This window comes from Phodopus roborovskii, unplaced genomic scaffold, assembly GCF_943737965.1.
Source record: "Phodopus roborovskii unplaced genomic scaffold, PHOROB, whole genome shotgun sequence".
NCBI lineage: Eukaryota > Metazoa > Chordata > Mammalia > Rodentia > Cricetidae > Phodopus > Phodopus roborovskii.
The window spans coordinates 2,399,278-2,418,515 of NW_026126639.1; positions in this window are offsets into that span (position 1 = coordinate 2,399,278).

Genomic DNA, 19,238 nt, shown 5'->3' on the forward strand with positions numbered 1-19,238 from the left:
CTCCTAATACAGGAAATTCCTTTCTAGCCCCAACTCCCCTTTTATCATTTTAGTTTATATGTTACACATCTATGTGTATATTTATTTTTTAAATGTATAGCATTATAATATAAACAATTTTCTGTTTTTATAGTTGCTGCAACAATGAGCACCACTTCAAAGCACACTTCTTTTATGAATCTTTAAATTTGCCATTAGAGAATATAATCCATAAAGACCAATGGGATTTAGTCAGAAAAAGAATAATAATTTTCTATAAATAATGCTGGGAGAACTAATACTCTCCATGCAAAATAATGAATACATTTGGATCCTTGCCTTATACCAGACATAGACATCATCAAAGTAGGTTGTAGACGTAAATATGAGTTGATTTAAAAATGTAAATGAAAATGAGAATAAGCACGTATGTGGAGGTTTGAATGAGGATGAAGATAATCCCCACAGTCATGTTTTAATGCCCGGTCCCCCATTGGCAGAACTGTTTGGGAAGGACTAGGGGGCGTGGCCTTGGGGCGTGGCCTTGGGGCGTGGCCTTGGGGCGTGGCCTTGGGGCGTGGCCTTGGGGCGTGGCCTTGGGGCGTGGCCTTGGGGCGTGGCCTTGGGGCGTGGCCTTGGGCATGGCCTTGTTGGAGGAGGCATTACTGGAAATAGGCTGTGAGATTTAAAGAGACCTGTGTTATTCCCATCATGCTCTCAGCTCTCGTTTACAGATTGAGATGTCAGGTCTTAGTTATATCTCTATCTCCAAGCTACCCACCATCATCAACTTCTAACCTTCTGGAACTGTAAGCTCAGCTTGACACTTTGTCTTATAAATTGCTTTGGTCCTGGTACTTTATCATAGCGATAGAAAATTACTAATACAGTAATCAGATCTCTTAGATTATGGCATGAGAAGTATAAGAGCTAAGAGAAGCTTGAGAATTTGGATGATCAAACCTGAATACACTGGGGCTAGGGAGACGGCTCAGTCGATAGGAGCACTTGCTGATCTTCCAGAGGCTCAGAGTTTGGTTCCTAGCACCCATATGTTCCAACTGTGAAACTCCAGTTCTGGGAGACTCCGCACCTTCTGACCTCGGTGGGCACTGCATTCGAGTCTGAACATTATTATAGCCATACTTGCATGTGCAGGACACACAAACATGCACAGGCACCACACAAAACAATAAAAACAAAAATGCAGTGTTGTGGGATATTATTTGTTTATGCTGTAGAACATCTGTTTAGTGACGTGAAGATGTGTTTTATTTATTTAACGCTGTGAAGCCGTGTTACTTTGACCTGCCTAAAACACCTGATTGGTCTAAGAAAAAGCTGAGCCAATAGTGAGGCAAGAGAGGGATAGGTGGGGCCGAGAGAGTAAATAGAAGGAAAAATCTGGAAGGAGGAGGAGGAGGAAGAGAGAACAAGAGGAGGAGGACATTAGAGGCCAGCCGCCCACTCACCCAGCCAGCCAGAGCGTAAGAGCAAGAGCAAGATGGAGAGAAGAAGAGGAAAAAGCCCAGAGGCAAAAGGTAGATGAGTTAATTTAAGAAAAGCTGGCTAGAAAGAAGCCAAGCCAAGGCCCGGCATTTACAAGAAAGAATAAGACTCCTTGTTGTGTATTTATCTGGGAGCTTGGTGGCAGGCCCCGCCTACCCCCAAAAGTGTAAAGATCAAAAAGGGTAAAACAATTTTCCAGCCCCGTGGCTCCTAAGTCTGTTGGAATCTGAGTGCAAATAAACCGTTCCTCCCAGAATTGATTCTACGCTGGGACGTGATCACAGCCGTGACAAAAATGACTAAGGCACTGGAATGGTAAAGATGCTGAGGGGGAAAAATCCCCACAACGTCTGCCAATTCTCACCACTCACAAACTCGGGATTGGTATGTTGCTCGGGAAACTGCACAGAGGGCTCATGAGCAACACTAGATATTATTCCGTTTCTACAGTCTTCAACTATGACTTTTCCTTGGACACTGGAGTCACTGCAGTTGGGATATTACAATGGTCCCGATAGATTTGGAGTCCTCTAATGGACTGGGACTCAAAACACTGGGAAACATCTTCCCATGGGGCTAGAGTAAAAGAAAATCCAGCCTTAGACAATACATCCTTAAAAAATGCATAGCAATCCAGAAAACACTTTTGCTTCAAGGAATGCTGTTAAGAAAGTAGAACAAGTCTCATAATGCAAGAAAAGCTTTTCAAGCCATGTGTCAGCTAAAGGACACAGAAGCAGTTCTTATAACAACTCAGCCCTGGAACTACAAGGTTTGATGTAAGTAGGATGGGAGTGAAGGAATTGCCCACTTCTCCCACACAGAGTGAGTACCACCTATCCGTCGATGCGGGCGGGCACCTTCCGGGGTGATGTAGACTCTTATCTGCACTTACAGAGCAAGAGCAGTCCACCCAGGATGAGAGGGCCACCTTCAGTTTGTCTGTATCATCTCTCCCCAAAGCCAGTGCCACAATGTTCCTTGGACTTGGAGTATTTTCCAGAGGGGAGGAGACGCTAGGACTTGGATATACTGTTTCTTTGCCATTCTGGTTCCCTGCACAGCAGGTACTCTGTAGCTCCTTCACTGGAAATAATGAGGGATTGTCAGGACTAGACCACCTGAGGTCGGTAAGAAACAGAACAGAGATGGGGTTCAGAAGGACAGTGTAGAGACCCCGGTGGCAGCTCTGTGTTCCCTTGGTGCACACAGACCATCAGAGAAGCTGTCAATAGCATTACACTACGGGAAGCGAGGTTGATGGGCCTCTCTGCTCAACCCTTTGGCTTCTTTACTCAGCCCAAGGCTTTTCTTGAAACCTTCCCAGTCTGCCTTTGTGATTATCTGTCTGCAAGAGGAGCATATGGCCCAGCCCAGCTGCTGAGCTCTGAGTCTGCCAAGTCCATGCTCACTGCTTAACCCTTTCCTAGGCCAGGCAGCAGGAATGGTGTGGAGATGAACAAAAAAGGGAACATCTGGTCTGCCTCAACCCAGTGATCGTATGGTTAATACATCCATTTTCAGTACTAAGGCTCCACGGTACCCGGTACAGGAGGCAAGCCTGCATTCACAGGGATCTGAAATGCATTGACTTGTTTGTTCCCAGGCCCATTTGTTGAGCAATGATCTCAGAGCTCTCACGTAGCTTCAGAACCTGGCCTTCAGCTATATCCCAGTACAGGACCCAATCTATAGCTACAGGCTAGTTGGGAAAGACACCCTTCAGTCTTGCCTGATCAGGGGTAAGGGTAGAATTCAGCTAGCAACTCTTGACTTGCAGCCAGTAGTTTCATAGGAGTATAGAGACTAATCAGCAGTTCTGTTTGAACCCAGAACTGGAGAATATGACAGTCCTTCCTGTTTGGGGTCACCAGCCACTGCTCCAACAAGAATCTTAGGTTAGACTAAGAAGCAGAAGGCCAGTCACCACCAAGCAAGACCAGGAGAGGTAAGGAAGGAAAGAAAACCATTCCTTAATGGTACAGGAACCAGCCAATGGCTTATGAAAAATCAGGGAAATGCAACATCATCATTGTTGCTGACAGTAGGCTCTGAAGGAGTGGACAAACATGGAATGCAAAAGCAAAAAAGCAAAACAAAAAGAAATCATAAAACAAACAAAAGGAAAAGGACTCAGAGTCATCCTGGTGGTGACAAAGTTCAGAAATGACAGGGAAATACATTTAGAGATAAAAATGAAATTTGGAAAGCAATTTGTGAGCAAAATGAAAACTTTCACAAAGAAAGAACTCTCAAAGAAATTGTAGAGATAAAGAGTATAAATACCTGAAATAAAACCAACCCATCTAGTAAGAAGTTTGACAGTCTGTTTTATTAAGAAGAACAAAAAAGTTTGGCAGGATCATTGCTGGTAGCAGTATTTACCACAGAGACAGGATATCTGAGTTCAGACCCTGGATCTCGGAGTAGAACCAGAGAACTGACATCTGGAAGTTGTTCTCCAACCTCCACACATGACATGTATGTAGACACACTCACGGAGTGCACGTAGAAATGATAATGATGACAATAAGTAAGACATCTTATAAAAGGAGGAAATATTAGTGAACTCAAAGATAGGACATTTTAAATTATCCAGTAAAGATGAAACAGGAAAAGAAAATAAAAGAATAAACAAGGCCCTTGGAAATTAAGTGACAGAGATCCCCAAAATGGCGAACAAAAGGCCCCAAAAAGTATCTTTAAGACAAAGGCCTGAAAAGTCTTCCAAATCTTGGGAAACACAACGCACAAGAATCAGGAGTGTAGAGGTTTACCATCAAGTTCAGCCCAAAGAGGAATTCACACAGCACATCACGGCCAAATCAAAGATCAAAGAGCTGCAAGAGATGAGAACTGCGCCACAATCAAGGGAATCTCTACAAGATGGTCTGCACATTTCTCTACATAGCTGGTGAAGGCCAGGAGAGAGTAGGATGGCGTCATCTGGGCATGGACGGCACATCCTTCCTACCATCTGGGCTATACCTGGAGAAGCAGTGCCTCCCAGAAACGAGGTCAAGGAGCCACGTGAAAGAGCAGGCTAGACTCAGGGCTGGGAGAGACAAGAAAATAATGGAGAAGGAAGCAGAAAGAAACAAAGTAGAGATGAGGAAGTCAGTAGAAAACTGGAAACATGTAATTGTTCTATTAAAAGATAAACTTCATTGGGAAGCAAAGCAGGGAATAAGTTTCAAATTAGGAAAACCAGAAGTGGAAGGGAGACATGGGCTGGCATCAGTGGTACACAGCACTGCACTAGATGCTGCTACCAGCTATTATCATGAGAACCTTAACTGCAGGGAGGGGGTGGATGGTGGGGGGGCGGGGATGGGGTGGGGGAGGGGAGGATAGGCAGTCTGAGCTGACCACGACGAATGAGATTGAATCATTTGTAAGTAGTCTTGCATAAATGAAAAGACCAGGTTGTTGTCACTGTGGTTTCCACCAAACACTTGAGGAATTAGTATCAACCATTCTTTTTCCAAAAGCTTAAAGAAAAAAAACCCTCCAAATTGTCTTTATTATATCAGCATTGCCCTGGTAATAAAAGCCCTATGAGTATTCTATAATTGAAAAGTAACAATAGACCAAAAATCCTTCACAAAAATCTAGTAAATATAAGTCATTACAGAAGAAGAATTAGTCCCCTATAAAACATATCGCTTATAAAAGAAGTGGGCTCCATCTTGGGCATGCAAAGATAGTTCAACATATAAATGACAATGTGGCTGACATTCAAAAATTGAGGAATAGAAGCCATGCAGTCACACAAATATATGTGTGACACAATATCCCTTCACAATAAAAACTCAAGAACAGTAGGCAGGCACAAAGCACAATAAACACCGTGCATGGCAATCCCACAGCTTCCGCGGTCAATAGTGACAGCATTCCCTCTACCACAAAGAGCAAGGCAGTCTCCACACTTGTCAGCTTGGTTTTGAAGTAGTAGCATAAGCAATTCTGTAGGCATAAGACACAAGTCACCCTAGTTCTGTTTTGAGGATGGCATTATTCCTAGGAAATATTACTGACCCATCAGAATAGAACTGACAAATGAATTCAGTAAATAAATGTACAGGGTGTGATCATCAGTATCGAAACCCAACAGCACTTCAGTACACCAATTATAAGTTATCTAAAAGGAAATCAAGGACACAGTCCCACTAAAAATAGCAACAGCATCATCAACAGCCAACTACTTATGGCATATGTTTTTTTCAAGGAAAGTAAAATATTCACATGATGAAAACTATATAATTCAATTGAAATTGGTGAGAAAATAAGCAGAAAGGCATCCTGTGTTCATGGATTAGGAGAATTAACATGGCTATCATGCCACGCTTACCAAAGTGAGCTGCGGATTCCATGTGATCCCTGTTGAGACTCAATTGCATTTTCCACAACCAACCGAAAATGCAAGCCATAAACGTTTATGTCACTGCAGATCTCCTAAGGAGATAAAAATAATCGTGTGCCTTTTGCAACATAACTGAGTGACATTCATATATCACAATACCTGGCTTCCAAACATGTCATAAAATAATCATAATAGAAGCGCATGTTGGGCCCATGAAGATGGGACAGAATAGAAAGTTAAGATGTAAAAGCACACATTCATGTTGGTTTTTGACACAGACTTGAAGACCACACAATAGAGAGAGCATAGCTTTTCCCACAAATAGTTCTGGGAAGGCTGATTACCCACAAACAGAAAAAAAGAAATTAGACCCTGTCCCCTATCCAGTACCACACACAGAAATAACGTCAAATTGATTAAAGGCTTTAATGCAAGACCTAAAACCTAAGAGAAACAGAAAGCATGAGGGGAAAGTTGCCCAGTATTGTTCTTAATTTTTGCTGTCATCACTGAAGCTCAAGCAACAGAGTGAACATAGATGTAGGGTTATTTAAAACTAGAAACCACGGCCACATAAACAGTCTGAAAAACGAAGGGATCTCTCCAAGTGGGAGAGGCCATTTTCAAGCTGTGCATGTAATAAGTCATTAATCACAACACACTGGAACCCAAAGAGTCCTATAAGCGGGTAACAGATAAAAGTCATAGGCCTGCTCTTGGTTGTTAATTGATGTGGGAGGCCCTGGCACACCATGGGAGTGCTACCCCTGGGCCGGTGGTCTTGTGGGGTCTGGGAACCAGGAGCATGGACATAAGTAAGCAGCATCCCTCTGTGTTCTTGCTTTGGGCTCCTGGTTTAGCTTCCCCAGCAATGGACCAAATCCTTTTCTCCCTGGCGTTGCTTTTGGTCGGTGTTCTTATCACAGAGATAGGAAGCTAATGAGAACAATTTATTTATTTATTTTTGGTTGTTTGGTACAGTCTTGCTTTCTCTGGTTACTACTGTGATTTAATGGTCATTGGTTTTGATTATTCTTACTATAATACGGTTTAATTTTTCTTTCTCTTTCGTATGTCCCCTTTCCATGACAGTGGCTACCTTCATCTTATTTCTAGTGCGACCTCCACTGATTTCTTACAGAGATGATTAGGTGATGGCAAAATCGCCATTTCTGCTTATTCTTTGTTTAAGAAAGGTTTTATTTCCCCTTAGTTTCCAAAGGATAGTTTTGTTGGATATGGCCTTCTTTACTCATAGTTTTTGTTTGTTATTGTTTGAGGCATTTGAGGTATTGTTCTGTCCTCTTCTGACCTGTAAGGTTAAGTCTGTTATTCTAAGGCAAACCCCTTATGTGTAACTTGAAGTTTGTCTCTTGCTATTTTTAATATTCTTTTTTTTTCTTTTTGGCTATAATATACCTCAGAGATGTTTTGAGTGAGTAAGGTGGGATTCCATATGTGGATGTGTACATCGCTTTGAAGACTTGGGAAGTCTTCCATGATCATTTTGTGAAATTTGCAATGCCTCTTTTCTCCTCCTCTCGGAATACTGCTGGTCTAACTATGTGTTTACCTAATAGTTTTCTATACATTGCGCAGACTCAGTTCGCTTCCCATTTTCTCCCTCTGTCCCACTGATGGGGCGGCTGTGATGGGATCCTCAAGCTTGGAGACTTTTTTCCTTCTTCTTCTGTAGCAGAAGCTCCCAGTTACGGCTTTTATTTCCAGCAGTTGGTATTTTTAGTCTCAAGATTTCAAACTTGTTCTTTTCTGTGATGTGTGTCTCTTTGGCGAGTTTCTCAGTCATGTTCTGAATTGTTTTTCTCATTTGTTGTGTTACCTGTATTCTCACCCAGTTTCCCTAACATCGTTACTTGGAACAAAATTCAGATATATCACAGATTTCCTTCAAATCAGGATCTCTTTCTGGAGAAATTGAAATCTTGTGTTCTTTTGGAGGTGCAGTCATTTTCTTTTTCATATCTCTCATCTATCTAAATCGATGTAAAGACACCGGTTGTACCAACCACTCCTCCCTGTTTTATGGCAGAGGTTTTGTAGGAAAATATCCTTTAATTTATATGAGAGGTAGAATGTCTGTTGGGTAGGAGCTTCCCAGCCATTGGAGGATGGAGGCATGGCTCAGTGGGGGAAACACTTTGCATGCAAGCATGCATACTGGCGTTTGTATTGCCCAGCATTTACATACTTGCCTGCCTGGTGGGTGTGGCAGTCTATCTATATTCCAGCACTTGGGAAATGTGACAGGGCACCCCCATTCTAGCTGGGGAGACTAGCTGAACCGTTGAGAGCTGGGCTCAAGTGAGAGGTCTACCTCAAGATATGAATGAGGTGGGGAGCAACTGGGGGCATTAGCTGCTGGTCCCTACATGCGCATGCATACACACACATGTGCATTCGCCCACACATGAACACCCACAGCATCTGGGAGGGTTCTTCAGCTGTAGTTCACATGCACAGTATCAGCAAGTGTCTCTATAGCCTGCTTTCAGGGCTTCTGAGTACAGTGGCTTGTTTCTGCATCGGTCATGGCTTCCCAAAGTGCATTTCCTGATGTCCAAATGAAGCTAAAAACCATTGTGGGAGGCCCTGCAGACACCAGGGATGGCAGAGTAATGATCTGTGTCAGGCAAGAAGGAAATCTGGCTCAACACGACTCCTTAGCCAGTGCTGGTTCAAACTTCTAGAGTCTGACCTTGAGCTGTTTACTGTAGTCATAGTACGGTACAAGTTTGGAACAAAGTTTCCTGGTGACAATTATAATAAAGCTTAAGGCATACTACTTAGAAACCCTTGCAAAGTACATGCGACCCCCCAAGCTCCCGAGGGACAGACATGGGCCATGCTGAGGATTCGGGTTCCTGTGGATCTGTAGTGGGTAGGGGCAGGCTGAGCCTCTGGCAGTTGCTGGTCCTGATGCTGCTGGGTGCTGAGGGGCCAGCCTTTCACTCTGTGAGGTATCTGCAGGCCCGAGGCTTCCAAGAGTGTCCATGAGTCAGCTCTTAGCCCTGCTGTGGCAGGGTGACAAAGCAGTGGCAGCTGTATTCCTAGCAGCTGGGCTTCTGGGGTGCTGCCGGGGCTCAATCTGTGTCCTGCAACTCCAAAGCACGGTTATCAGTGTCTCGAGACCAGCACGCCCCATGTTCACCCTTTGGCCTGGAGATCTGGGCTCCTCCACAGCCCAGCCTTGCCACTGAGTCCTGTAGCAGGGCTGCCACTTCAACTCCAACCAGCTACCCAGACCAGACTTAGAGCCTGCAGGGACCGTGGACGTCTCCTTTAGTCTACTGCTCTGATGGGGGTGCTTGTATGTCCCAGATTCCTTTTGCCCAGCTGGAGTCACCCTGTCATCCCCGGCTCAGGAAGCTGGGACCTAGGCTGCCATTTGCTTTGTGCTTTGGTCTCAGTTGCCAGCCAGAATCAAGCTGTTCGGGACACCTGTCGCTTCCTTGTTCTCTGTGGCAGAGTGTGATCAGGGTGCCATTCTCCAGCCATCTTCTACAGAGCACGTGCTAAAGGGAACTAAGCCAGGCACAGAAAGGCAGGGACTTACTTTGTGGTGTCATCATGTCAGGCAAATTGATTTCCTGGAAATCGAATGGGGGTTAGCGGAGACTGGGGTGGGGAGGGTGTGGACAAAAGGTATGAAAATAATGTCTCCAAGAATGAGCTTTGAGATCTGTTGTACCGTCAGGTGACTAGAGTCAACGTGATGGGTTGCAAACCTCCAGTGTATCACCCAACAAATGTCAAGCAGAATGATGGACACATTGATGATCCTTGATTTAATTACTCCGCATTGTGTACACACACACCAAAATATCACATTGCTCTCCATGAATATAAAACTCATGACTTGGCAATTAGAATAGTGTAAAGAGAAATGGAATGAAAACAGTTGATCAGCCATGAAAGGAACAAAGGGTCGGAGCGAGCAGACATAAAGCTATCCATCAACTCATGGAAAAGATACTGGGGTTCCTTCCTCCTCAAGGAGAGGCAAACCACAACTGTCTGCCTCACCTTGCGTCCACTGACAGGCTGTATTAACAACAGAGGGTCCCAAGAATTGGAGGGGATTTGGAGAAATGGAAACTTTTGTTATGGGGGTGGGTGGCTCACGCTCACAATCCCAGCACTTGGGAAGCTGAGGCAGGAAGTTTGCCACAGTTTGAGGTCAGTTTAGGATACACAGTGATGCCTTGTCTCAAAAACAACATAGGAAAACAGAACAAAAAAGCTGTTTTGTAAAATGTTAGGGTCTCTTCTTTTTCTTTGTCAACCTGATACAAGCCAGGGCCATCTGGGTCGAGGGAACGTCAACTGGGAAAATGCTTCCATCAGATTGGCCCATGAGCAAGTCAGTTATTGCTATGGGAGGGTCCTAGGGTGTCTAAGAACGCAAACTAGCAAAGTCACCAGGAGTGGCATTCTTCCGTGGCCTCTGCGTCAGTGTCTGTTTCAGGCTTCCTCAGTGATGGGGTGTGACAAGAGGTGGGGGGTGAAAAAGCCCTTCCCTTCCTGAGGTGTTTACCACAGCAATAGAAACCCCAACTAAGGCACCCAGAAACCCTGCAAAAATATATATGCATTACATTTGTTTATAAATGTTTGTAGCAGCCCTGTTTATACCAAAGAGGGAAAGGGCTTACATGTCTATCAAAAGATGGATACATAAACGCCCCGTGGTACAGACCAGCTATAAAAAGGAGTGAATTATGGGTACACACCACAGTGTGGAATGGACACTGAGAATCCTACGCTAAATGAAAGAAGTCAGGCCTCAGTGCTATGAAACGTGCACGTGCACGGATCTCTAGAGGTGGAAGGTAGAGGGTGCAGGTTGCTCAGGCGAGGGAGAGTAGGGACTGAATGCTGATAGATAGGGAGATTCGCTTTTTGGGGGGTGTTAAACGTTCTCAAATTAGATAATGGAGATAAAGAAACAAGTAGGCAATACGGTATGTAATTATATACTGATAAGGCAGTTTAAATGTAGGTAGAAGAGGGTGCCCTGCCATAGCCGTTGGTTTTCATACCTGGTGATGTTTAAAATACTATTTATGGTGTGCATGTGCATGTGCATGTGTGCATGCACAAGCCGTTGTGCACATGTGGAAATGACAGGATGCTCTTTGGGAGTTGGTGTTCATCTTCTACCTGGTTGAGGCAGAGTCTTTTTTTTTTTTTTTTTTTTTGTCTCTGCTGTTAGGCAGCATACTGCAAGCGAGCTGGTCCATGGCTGACCAGGAGTTTGATTCCCAGCATCTGTTAGGCAGCTTATAACTGCTGGGAACTCCAGACTGAAGGGACCCAAAGCCTTGTCTCTTCTGGCTTCTGAGGCCACCTGTACTTACAGGAACATGTGCGTGCTTGCACACGTGTGTGTGTGTGTGTGTGTGTGTGTGTGTGCGCGCACGTGCGCGCGCGCGCTGATGTAAAGACAGAGGTTGGTACCAGGAGTCCTCCCCATTCGTTTATTCTTTCAGACAGCGTCCCCACTGACCCGGGGACTCCCCTGATTGGGGTAGGCTGGCTGGCAAGCGAATCTCAGGGATTCTCTGCCTCCCCACCCCCAATCACTGTGACTACCACAGTCCCCTCCCTTCCCCATCATTTTACACGGGTGCTGGTACTCTGAACACAGGCGGCCCTCACCCTTGCATGCCAAGCACTGTATCCACAGAGCTGTCTCCCCCAGCTCCAGCAACGGTCTTCCATTTTGCCTTTGGACGCCCACCTTGTTGTTTCCAGGCCACTTTGCACTCTGACAGAAGTGTGCGGGGACTCTCTCCTAAAACCACTTAAAACAATACAGACAGAGGATTCTCGCCGCAGTGTGAGCTCCCGCCCTCTCTCTGGCGTTTTAATTCTCTGAGTCCTTATTCAGCAAGTGGGACTAATGGCTGCTCTCACCGTGCTTTTAGGAGCATCACCTGCCTGGCAGGTGCACAGCCCGGATGGCCAGTGTGTAGCGAGGGTCTGTGGCTCTGTGGAGACTCTGATGAAAATTTCAAAATTACTTTCCACTGATGGCTACAATGTGGGGCTTTGGGATCTGAGCCGTCCTTTGAGGAAGAGCAGGGTTTCCACAGAAGTAGCACCTGGTGGATTGATGAAGGTGGGAGAGGCCAGGTCTTTGTAACGGGCCTTCAAAGCCTGTCCAGGCTTATTCACTTTGTGTATGCCAAAACGAATTCCATTCGCAGCGGGAATGTTTAGTATCAGCAGGGCCAATAGATTTTTCTTCCCCCCACTCCTCACAGCCCTAGTGGCCATGTTCCCATTAAACACATCTAATTCAAAGCCGAGGGAGGCCCGCACATCTCCAGCCTGACTCTCGGCTTAATTCCCTCTGTCTTTTTAAAAGCCACTCTTCCAGAGTGAATGATGAATCAAGCATGGCTAATTTTCACACTGAACTGTTTATGTGTTTTTAAAGAGCAGCTTCTGGGAAGAAGGGGAACGAAGATTTAATAAACGGAGAAGCCGAGAAGCTTCCAAGACACATAGGCAGAATTAAGAGACAGAGTGTTTTTCAAGCTATCAGACAAATTGATGCCGGCAATGATGGACACATTTTCAGGTCAAGCGGAGCCCGTTTGTGGCCATTGGGAGGGACTGGTGGTGACTTTCTTACTTCTGCAGAGCCCTAAGAAGCACTGCCTTTTCCTGTCCAGGACGCTCAGGCTCCGGGGCAGATACCAGACAAAAACACCCCCTCGGCATGTCTGGGGGTCACTTGCCTCCTGGCTCTGAAACTGTGGGAGAATGCCTCTTTTGTCATTATATTCATCCCTCCCCCTACCTCTTTTCCAGGCATTGTCGAATCATTTGACAAGCTTTCCATGCTATTTTTTGTTTCTGTTTTAACAATTCGTACCAGTGTTGGATCCTGTGTGAGCGCTTGCCTCTCTATTTATTTACTTACCCACTTTTTCATCGGCCTATATTCACTGTGCCTGGCACTGGGCTTCATATTTATAATTTCTTTCAGGTGTACCTTGTGCTCTGACCATCGTCACCCCATTCAGAGAAACATGCGGGGTTTGTTATTCGGGGCCTGGCTCATTGCACTTAGTAGGCTGATGTCCAGTCACAGGCAGCTTCCAGCTGGCAACCCAATTTCATTCTTCCTCATGGATGCAGAAATTGCATTGTGTATACACACCACATCTTCTCTATCCTTCCTCTGTTGATGACAGTGTGGCTGCAAATATCTGATATGGAGTCCTCGAGACATCATATATCCAGGCATTAAGACGACACCTCCAAGTTTAAAGATTTTTACCTCTGTTGCCCGTACTCAGGCATTTGGGGATGGAGCTGATGCCCAGAATTTCCACCTTGGATTCCCACACCTGTCAACTAGGAGACGCTGACGGTGTGATCCTTGTGCTTGGAATCTTAGTGGTGTTAACCCATGCGAGTCATGGGTGGTCCACTGACCGTTATCCAGCTTTGGACCGTGTATGACTGGGCTGAGAGGAGACCCGCAGAGAAGTCTAAAAAGTGAGACACCTTTACAGCAGTCGCCTTTGATCACCTGACTGTTCTGATGCTGTACTTTCTCTCCCCACTGATTCCCAGCTGTTTTCTTTTTCATCACTGTTCACCCCCCCCCCCCGTGAATTATTTGCTTATTTTCCTCAATTTTATTGGTTCTATTCATTGCACATAGTGCTGGGTTTCGCACAGCGAATTTCTTTCCAGAACAGCCCGCATTTCGACCATAGCTCTTCCCATCCCCTTCACCTGTCCCCCCTTTTCCTCTCTTATTCTGGAGCTGCCACACAATGGGGAAGCTTGTCTGTGACACATAAGAATCTTAAAAAAGTTTTTTTTTCTGTCCCAGGACATTTCTAACACAGCCTTTCCATGTCAGCGTGTGAAGGCACATGGCATTGACAACCGGTAGCCTTATTTCCCGTGCTTTAGGCTTTCTTTACCAGCGACGCAAAAAAGAATCTTTTGCAATCTTCCTCCATAAATGTGTTGATCTCTTTAAACACTCTGTCTTGGTGTGGCACAGGTGGTCTTCATTCGGTATTGGAGCCGATGTAACATGCCATTCTTTCCTCTAGTCTCTTAGTGTGTGGGGCCGACACTTCCCCTTACAAAACCAGAACTCTCTCATCTTCTCTCCTGGGTCTCTACCTCTTCTTTGTCTCTCCAGCGGTGTTTATGGTGATACCTAAACTCACCCCTCCAGCCTCTCTGTTTACAGGGAGTCAAGTTGTATCAGAACAGGAACTTTTTAGTCACTATACTTGCATCCCTTTAGTCACTACAGTCATTCCAGAGGAATTACATCCCCCCCCCCCAGGATGCAGTTCTTTGTGACTTTAGTAAAAAGTTAAAATTGAGTCCTTTGCAAATAGCTCAATTTTACAAATACAGAATGACTTGAGGGGGAAAAAAATGAAAAGCGCCACTCGGAGCCTTGCTACCCCAACTATTTAGGGAAAGCTGTCACAAGAGGATGACTGACACATTTGAACTGGCTCTTGGGGTCTTCCCTGCATGAGGCAAACCCATGCTCCAGCGGGAGGCAAACCAGCTGTAGCTTGTCATATATTAGTCAATTACCCTAATGATTTTCCTCCTCACTGAAGAGCATGGATCCAGGTCGCCCTTATATTTTATGAAGATTTTACTTTGCCTTCTCACAGATATTAATTGGATTCTCTCCATGTTGATTCCTGCCTCCAGGGTTTTGGGGTCACTGCAGGTGTGGGGAGGCCAGCAGAGAGGGACTGAGGACTGGCAGGAGGTGCCTTCCTTCCTGAGCTTCCATACCTCTTGTGAGGATAGCATTTGATTAGTCCTTTGCAACCTGTTTCTCCTCAGATACAGGGAAAATACCGGAAAGCACTGTGCCAATTCTGGCTGTCGCTCCTTTGAACACTGTGGGATCTGCTGCAGGAATGTGAAATAAATCCAAAAAGAGTTGCTTTACGGCTCTTTGGATGCGGTGTCACAGAAGGAAACTGTCTTAGAAATCATAGCTAAAATTGGATCGTTAGTTAATTCTGAGGAAAAAAAATATCAGAATTGGGATGAATCTGTAAGTTAGGAGTCATTTCTAGCTGATGCCCTTCATGCCGTGTAAGATGGCCATGTCAATGGGATGTAACCTACATCTGAGACCCAGACCCAGAGCTCTGTTGCTAGGCTTTCCTGGGGTTCACCAAGATGTCATTGCAGGGGCCAGGTGACCAACACATCAGAGTTCTGAACTGTTGTTGTTGAGAATGACTGCCTTCTTTTATTTTATCCCCTAAATTTAAATAATTACTATTGCCTTTTGCTTCTTGATGTGACACATATTCACACAGCATCCGAGGAAGTTGCCGTAGAGAGATTGAATTCAGCGTGCTCATGTGATGGGCAAGGGGGCCTCTCAAGCCCTTTATAAAGAGTGAATTCTGTCTATGATGTAATCACCTCCTCAGTGACCCCAACTTTTAACACACTTAACGGTCAACACAGGAGTCCAGGGTAATCACTCATGTCTAATATGTCTAGTTCTGGTATTTTAGTTTGAGGCTAGTATGAGCCATGTAGTATATCCCTGTCTCAAGAAGAAGAACAGGAAGAAGAGGAAGAAAAGAGGAAGAGGAAGAAGGAGGAAGAAGGAGGAAGAAGAAATTATTTCAGTGTATGAATTGGGGCGTGTGTACATTCAGATCAGAACAGAGGTACTTTTTTGGGGGATTCAAGACAGGGTTTTCTCTGTGTATCCTTGGCTATCCTGGAACTCACTTTGTAGAGAAGGCTAGCCTTAAACTCACAGAGATCCATCTGTCTCTGCCTCCTGAGTACTGGGATTTAAGGTGTGCACGGCCACCATATGACCAAAGCAGAGGTATTCATAAATGTTTTGTCAAATAAATGAAGATTGCATAGCCGTGATTTGAAGATAAGGCTGATGGATTGAAGACCTGCAGAGAAATGTGCCTCGGCCCTATCACATGAAAAATAAATGGATCCAGAGACAAATATTGGGGTTCAAACTTCAAGCTAAAGATTGGAAAAGCAACGTAGCTCTTACCACTACCTCAGGCTGAATGGGCTGATCCTGTTGCCTCTCCTCAGTGTGGCAGGAGAATCCTGAGACTTCAGTGTCTTCCTATCCTCAGTGTGGCCTGACGCTGAGAATGAATGCCTGACGCTGACCACTGAAGACTCTGCTCCTATCTTTTATGCCCCTCTAGTGCTGGGATTAAAGGCGTGTGATCCCAGGTGCTGAGCTGTTTCTCTCTAGGACTGTGTAGATCTGGGTGGACTTGGACTCACAGAGATCCATCTCCCTCTCAATCCTCAGTTCTAGGATTAAAGGTGTGTATCACCACTGCCTGATCTCTGTAACTGGGGGCTGACTTTGCTTTCTGGATCCTCAGGTAAGCTTTAATAAATCATAAATAATATATCACTACAACACCCTCTTCACATTTTGGTCACGTAAAGCATTTAGTTTCTCAGGCCTTAAGCCAGCTTGACGTGGAGTTTGGTCAGCTGTGGCACAGGGAGGGTGAACCACCACTCCCCACAGCTCTGAGTTTAAGACTCTACACTCCCATGAGCCTGGCACCATCAACCATGGTGCATCCCATTAACCCAACGGGGTCCGAGTGTCTCAGACATTGCGGGCTAGCAACATCAGGACCACATTCCACTTCTTCAGGCCTAACCTTGAGTCAGACCCCCGAGTTCCTCAGCAAGCCTCGGGTGGATGTTGAAGAACTGGGAGGCAAAATTAGAAATTAAATTATGTTGTAATAAAGAATGGTGTATTTTATGCACCTGTGGCCAGCACGTCATACCTGGTGTAAAGTATTTATTTTCTTTTCCCCATGACAGAATTCTTATGGCATTACAAGGGGACATAACTTGTAGGTGGATAAAGGCTCTTTGTAGCCACAATGGCAGCTCACAAAACGTTTATTATTGGAGAAGCCGGCTCCAGCCCACCTGGCCATGAAGTAACTGCCACGAATCTTGGCCAAAACCAGGTTTCCACAGAGAAGTGACAGGGATTGTTCTATTATGAAAACAGCTTGGCTGGGAAAACAAACCCCTCTATCGGCATTAGGCCCACTGATATTTGCTATTTTGAAGTTCCACAGAAAAGTGCACAGAGGTAGTAGTGTGTAGCTTTCTAGTCAAACAATACCCTGTCTAACCCAATACAAACTGACCGCGAGGGCCACATTCTACTTAGTAAATGTGGCTTCTTGTACTTCCAAGTGAATTAGAATGTTATGATCCACCCCCTTTGGGGTGCAGCACTCTTCACATGAATTTGGAAGTGTACAGACATTGCACACATATCTCTTTAATTAATTAGTGTACTTAATTAATATCCTGTCGAATTGATGTTGGGTGTGATTAGTAAGGGAAAGCTGGTAGAGTCTTCATCCTTACCCTAAGGATCTACAGCTGTGACCTATTCTTTGACATTTGTCCTGTCTTCCCATGTTATCTGAGGGTTTAGTTCTATTCCTGGCTCTCTACCTGGGGGTCAGTGTCTCATCCCTCAGTCCTACATGACCACCTCCACTTTAGATACCAGTTGCAGGGTGTCCATGGAACATGGGTTTTGGTGTGGAAGATGCACACTTGAGTGGACTCCAGCTGCCCACATCCTTAATGGAGCTGTCGGGAGGAGTCTCCTTCCACGCTGGACAAGGGTCTTGACAAGAGTCTGGACAAGAGTCAGCAGGCCAGTGAGATGGTGCATTTCCAGCTTAATATTTTATTTGCGTTTGTTCTCAAAATAAATCAAGGAGCCGCTAGCTAGGCAGAGGCAGGAGACAAAAACCAAACCTTGTTTGTGTCATTCCTGTGGACAGAGACAGAAATGGCTCAGGATGGAGAGCCTGTACCCGGGCATCCATCTCTCGGTCTCTCTCTTTTCCCTCTCTTTCATCTTTTACTCCTTCTTCTCCCCCTTTCTTCTCCACACCTCTCTTTCTCTCCCTCTTCTCTCTTTACACGCATCTATCTATCTATCTATTCATGTGTCATTTAGTTGTGTGCATGCAATTACGAACACACATGTGTGGAGGTCAGATGTTCAGACAACCCACACTTATTTTATTATTTTATTTTGAGACAGAGTCTCTCCCTGACCTGAACTCAACAAACAAGCCAGGCTGGATGGCCAGTGAGTCTTGGGGACAAACATGTTTCTGCTTCCCCAGCATTGGGATTAGGAGTGTGAACCACTGTGCCTGTTTATTCAGTGTGTGTCCCGGTGGTTGGCCTTATGTCCTCACTCGCGCAAGACTTTGCTGATGGAGTTATCTCTTTTATCTTACTGAGTTCTAGTCACCTGTCACTCTGAGGAAAGATTGAGTAAGGGGTGGGAGAAGTGGGACCCGGTGCATGCGCTGACCAATGGATTTCCCAGCCTCTGTCGGAATTGTCAATGTACGACACACACATGCTGTGGCGCCCATCAGGGGGTATTCTCCAAACTCTTTTCTACTCCAAATCTCCTAGCAAGTAGTGCCAACACATCTTCCCTTCTAGACCGTTATGCATGTATTTACTTATTTCTAACTTCAAGTTGACCACTTTAGTGTCCTTCAGATTGATTTGTGAGGTGTGCCTCTCTGTTTGATTGAGACAGGGTCTCACTATGTAGCCTTGACTATCTTGGAACTCACTCTGTAGACCAGGGTGGCCTACTCAGAGATCCTCCTACCCCTGCCTCCCAAATGCTGGTCTTAATTTTATATCTCTTGAATGTTCAGAGTTGGGTCAAAGGAAGGTCTAGATGTGGAAAGGCCAGAGATTTGTGCCAATGTGTTTTCACTTCTGACATATTCTGCAGTGTCAAACTTTCCCCCAAGCTTATATCCTTTTCTTTAAAATGTCTTCTACAAAGTCTCAACTCTTGTGTTATTAGTTTTATAGGTTATTTTTTTCCCCCACAATGTTCTTTCAAATACATGAGTATCCTGGCAGGGTTCCTGGCTCCAAGAGTTGGGCTGTATAATTAATCTGTTAGTATTATTTTAATGTTATTGTTCCTTTATTGCCGATCTAAGTACCTTTAAATCATTAGCATATCATTCGCACCTGCTCTTGTGATTTAGAAGCTAAAACACTGAAGATACAGCAACAGATTCTATAATTTCACATATGACTATTCTTTGTGTATGAAAACGAGCTCCGGGGCATGCAATTTGCATTTTTCCATATGAATGAATGAATTATATTATTCATTTTCACATATTAATTTCTAATGCAACCTATATGGTAATGGCTACCACAGTGAGTCGCAGGGTACGTTAAGGGGATCTAAGATACTTGGTTTAGTTGTGAGTAAAAGTCTTATTAAACTGGTTATCAAGAG